This window comes from Lactuca serriola, chromosome 5 (genome assembly GCF_051521515.1).
Source record: "Lactuca serriola cultivar US96UC23 chromosome 5, Lser_US96UC23_V15, whole genome shotgun sequence".
Classification (NCBI taxonomy): Eukaryota; Viridiplantae; Streptophyta; class Magnoliopsida; order Asterales; family Asteraceae; genus Lactuca; species Lactuca serriola.
This window is the reverse complement of record NC_136412.1, coordinates 20,017,390-20,022,836: the sequence shown is the minus strand read 5'-3', so window position 1 is coordinate 20,022,836 and position 5,447 is coordinate 20,017,390.

Below are 5,447 nucleotides of genomic sequence, written 5' to 3'. Positions count from 1 at the left end.
CTTATAGGTGCATCCTCGAGGTGGTCCATGACTCTCGCCATGGTTGGATGGGTGTGTGCCAGATCCCGAGCCATTAGCACTCGAGTTATTGATCTGTGACATGGCAGCTTCCACCGCTGCGGTGACTGCTGCTTGAAACATTACAGCATCAAATTGGGGTGGTGGAGGTGGTGGTGGTATAGGTGCTTCCTCACTGTTGTTTCGCCTTGGATTCCTACGCGGAGGCATCCTTCAACTATAGATGGAAAAGACAAGGATAAGAATTTCATAGAATGGAAAATGTATGTGTCTCATGAACTAAATCGCTATAGTTCAACAACAGATGATAGTATGAGTCTTAAAAAAAAAGAATGAAAGTTATTTGTAAGACTGAAGGTATGAAACAAGTATTTGGGTTCACAAAGACCATTCAAGGTTCGAACGAAATACTTAACATAGTAGTAATAGTGCCACTTACATTAATATAAAAGTTGTTACAACGATCATGAAAATTTGACCCCTATAAGGGTCTCCGATTACAAAGTTCGAGAAATTTAAAGACTTTTAGCCGAGGTCCTAAGCTATAACAAAAATTGAGTCCTTGACAAGCACTACTTGCGTCGAAGGTTGCTGTTGGAGCTTGACTCCGCATCTGAGTGCTTTGACTCCATTAGACGCCTATTGAAAGCGGCTTGTTGTTCCCTTAGTTCGGCGAGGGCTGCAATCATTTGCGCTTGAAACGCTTCGGTTTGGAATTGGGCGTTGTCTTGCATCTTGTCCAACCTACGGATGTCAGAAGTGTGAACCTGCACTTCCACGTTGATATCCCGGAGTCGACTAGCTTGTACTCCAGACTGATAGGACTGATTGGATAACTTACCCACCATTACCGGGAGTGCTCGATCAGCCGAACCTCCGCCGCGGACATCATAGAAGTCCCGGCACATGCCGTAGGGAGGGCGTAGGTTTTGCTGTTGGCTCCAATGGTGGAGGTGACTTCCCCAGACGGGAGTCGGTCCTTGAAAGTTCCTTACGAAGACGGGAGGTTGAATGGGTGGTGGATCGATAACTTCCGGCTCTGAGTCGGTACCGGAGTCATCACCCACTTCTATGGGTTCCTCGTCCTCTTCGGGATCATCTTCGATCCATCCTCCGTTACCTTGGTTGGGAAAGTAGGGGTCGCCAGGGTGGTGAAATCCAGCCATTTGACTGTACGAGAAATAGGGTTATAAGAATTGAATAAAGCCGGAACATGTAAAACATGTAAGTTAAACTAGTTTAGATAGCAAATACTCCTATAGTTTTTAAATTCTTGTGTTTGATTCTTGTAATGGTTTGGTAAGGTTTGACTTGTTGCTTACTACGATCATTCCTCGATATACGTTGGTCCAATCTTGGGCAAATATAGTTGATCACGCTATATTTGTCCAAAATCTGATTACATATATCGAGTCTCAATCGTAGTGTCAACTTGCCTAAATACTTGTATAATTGTATAACATGAAAATAGTTTGTGGTATGCATGTAATTGTACTTAAATGAACTATCAATTTAAGTTGAACGAAATGTTGCTTAAGTGTAAAAAGAAAATTTGTTTTGTCAGAGAGTATTAGTCCCTTAAGCATTTATAGTTTGTATATCTTATGTGGTTCGATATACTTAGTTCACTATAAACATTGCTCTGATACCAATCTGTCACACCCCCAAACCTGAACGGCGGAAACGTTCGGGGCGGATGACTTCATGTGGTAACGTAACAAATGAATACATAGTAAAGAAAGCAATACAACCATCATATATATAATTGAAAGTTTACATTTGTCATAAGTTACATGTTCAAAACTTAATTACAATATGATGTCAAAATACGAGATTAAACTGGCGCCGCAGCATCCCTTCATCAAAAGCGAAATGAATACCTGAAATTACTGATTTCCTGGGACATACAAGTAATTTTGAAAGAGTAGATCAGCATTTAAGCTGGTGAATTTCATAAGTATTTAAGTGACAATGTTTGAATGAAACGAAATGTTTATCTTTGTTTGTTTGTGTTTAGAAAATCCTATATTTTCTACTAGTATAAAAGTAGCCTTCACTCAAGACCAATGTTTGTTTCCAAAATGTATGTAAATGTAAAATAACCAATGAGTTTGAAAACCTTGTAAATCAATGCATTTTTAATACCCCTTGTGAGTTTTATAACCATACTATTGACTCTGAATGCCTATACACAACGTTCTTCAGGCGTTGGAATGTTATGACGTTTGTCACCCCAAACGGTGGACTGCAGCTAACAGTCAGGGCGCGGGTTGTCAAGCCCGTATAGATCTATACACAAACACCATGCTCCCCCTCCAAGGGATTCTGGTATATAATACAGGACTTGAAATGTGTACTCGAACGTACATGAAGTTAGTGTCTCACAAATCCGTGGTATAAAAACAGATCTACTTGTTAAAATGTTACGTTTGTTCTTGTATACGAAAGTAAACTTCTTGAAATATATGTTTCTAGTACATAAGAGTTAGAAATCTGTTCGTAAAACTATACCTATTATAGTTTTCAAAAAGTGTGCCTTGTTTGTTTAGAAATACTTAGGAAAAGAATCACTTGTTTATGAAAGCATAGATTTTTGGTGTAGAGTCTAAGATAGAAAAGAATAATCTAAGAACAGTTTAGTTTTATACATGCATTACAACAACTTTATATTTTAAAAGATCGAATGCTATTGTAACATATGTTATATATATAAAAGTTCCTTTAAAGGTTTATAAATCGCATGTGATTTGAATATATAACAGTATATAAAAGAGTTTCTTTATGTAACACACGATAATACTCATGTGTTTTACTTGTAATCCCCACCTTGAAAGCATATAAAAGTATTTAGAATAATTAAAACGGTTGATTAAGGGGTATGAAACTCACTTGAAAGTTTTGGAGATAGCGAGATGGAAAACCGGGCAGAGTTTCGTCTCGGGAAACGGACTTTCCTCGGGATTCTCGGGAATCTCGGGAGTAAAATCGACCTTCGGGACTTGAGCCAAAAAGACCAGAGCTTCGGGTTTGAACGCACACGGAAAACGAGGCAAAGTTGAGAGAGAAAGAAGAGAAATGAGCCCTTTCTTTGGAAACCCTCGCATCTTATTTATAGTAAGGCTGGTCTGCCTCGGTACACGGGGCGTACGCTCGTACGCAGCGCGTACGCGTACGTCATGCATGAACGAAGCCTCGACTGCCTCGGCTTCGGATGGGACGGGTTGCTGGGTACGCGGGTTGGATGGGACGGCGGGTCGGATGGGACGGCGGGTCGGACGGGTCGGGGCTTCGGACGGGTCGGACGGGTCGGTTCCTTCGGATAGCGCGACGTGGACGATCAGAGGCCAATCCTCTCGGTTACGCGGGGCGTACAGGAGTACGCAGCGCGTACTTCGGATGAGGACGCTGACTCCCCTTCGGATAATATCCGAATTTTGATTAAAATAAATAATTAATTTATTTAATAAACTTCAAAAATTCATATCTTCTTCATACGAACTCCGTTTTCGATGGTCTTTATATCCTCGCGTAGGTGAGACTACGCTCTACAACTTTCGTTTAGACTCCGTCGGCAAATTCCGAATTTTTTTATTTATTTATTAAAAACCCATCGTGTTTAAGGAATTTCTTTGAAAATTCATAACTTCTTTATCTGATGTCGGTTTTTGCCAGACTTTTTACCGCTGGAATACCATTGTCGAGACCTTCGATTCTCGTTTAGGTCATTCCGGCCAAAAGTCGCTCGATCTCCGATTCGAGTTTTTAGCTGTCTGTTGCTAAGCCGAACTTGGAAAAATCATAACTTCGCTATATGAAGTCAGATTTGGGCGTTCTTTTCACGTACGATCATGGTTCAAAGACATTTAATCATAGAAGGAAATTAAATAGAACTATTTGTACATTTTATTATGAAAGTAAATTTTTATTATTCAGAAGTGGTTACAATACTTGACCCATTTTGGTCGTTACAAAGAGTTGAAATATCGGGTTGTCACAAATGCGCACTCTTAGTGAATCGATCAACAACCACCCAAATCATGTTGTGACCATTCTTTGTTCTGGGCAGTTTAGTGACAAAATCAATAGCAATGTCTTCCTACTTACCCATAGGCACAGGCAAAGGTTGTAAACTCCCGTATGGTTTCTGATGTTGTGTCTTTACTCTCGCACAAGTCACACACTCAGCCACATACTTTGCAACATCAAGCTTCATCGTCGGCCACTAGTAGTAGGGTTTTAGGTCCCTATACATTTTAGTGCTACCGGGATGAATCGAGTACATGGTTTTGTGAGCTTCTTCCATTAGAAGATCTCTGACTCCTCCTGCCATTGGTATCCAAATCCGATCTTGGAACACCTTCAGTCCATGACTGTTTACAACGAACACCAATGTTTTGCCCAAACGTTCCTCCTTTCTGTCATTCTTCTCAGAAGCTTCGCTCTGAGCTTTCTTTATACTTTCCAAAATAGTCGAGACAACTTCAATTCTCAACGCTCTTGTCCTTTTCCTTTCAAGATTGACTTTCCGACTGAGAGCATCAGCAACAACATTAGCTTTACCGGGGTGGTAAAGTATCTCGCAGTCGTAGTCTTTAAGTAATTATAGCCAGCGTCGTTGCCTCATATTCAATTCCTTTTGATTAAAGAGATATTGGAGACTCTTATGAACAGTGAAAAGTTTGCACTTCGTGCCATAGAGGTAATGCCTCCATATTTTCAGAGCGAAAACTACCGCTGCCAACTCCAAATCATGAGTCGGGTAGTTCTTTTCATGCTCTTTCCGCTGTCAAGACGCATATGCTATCACCTTTTCTCTTTGGGTCAAAACACAACCCAATCCAACCCCAGACGCATCGCTATAAACAGCGAAGTCTTCAACTCCATCGAGTAGAGAAAGTATCGGTGCCTCGCATAGCTTCTTCTTTAGCTTCTCGAATGCTTCTTTATGCTTCTCACTCCAAGCATAAATAGCTCCTTTGTGGGTCAAAGCTGTCAATGGAGTAGCAATGAAGAAAAGCCTTGGATAAACCTTCGGTAATATCCGACTAATCCCAAAAAGCTTCGGATCTCCGTAGGACTTTCAGTTGTTCCCACTTTATTACAGCTTCAATCTTTGCTGGATCAACCATTATCCCTTCTTGGTTGTGACCCAAGAATTGGACTTCACGAATCCAAAAATCACATTTGGAGAACTTTGCATACAGCTTCTCCTTCTTCAAAACTTCTAACACTTCTTGCAAGTGTCTGCCATGCTCTTCTTGGCTTTTTGAGTAAATCAGAATGTCATCTATGAACACTATCACAGATTTATCAAGGAACGGATTACAAACCCTGTTCATTAAATCCATGAATGCTGCTGGAGCATTGGTTAGTCCAAATGACATAACCAAAAACTCGTAGTGTCCATATCGTGTTCTGAATGCAGTCTT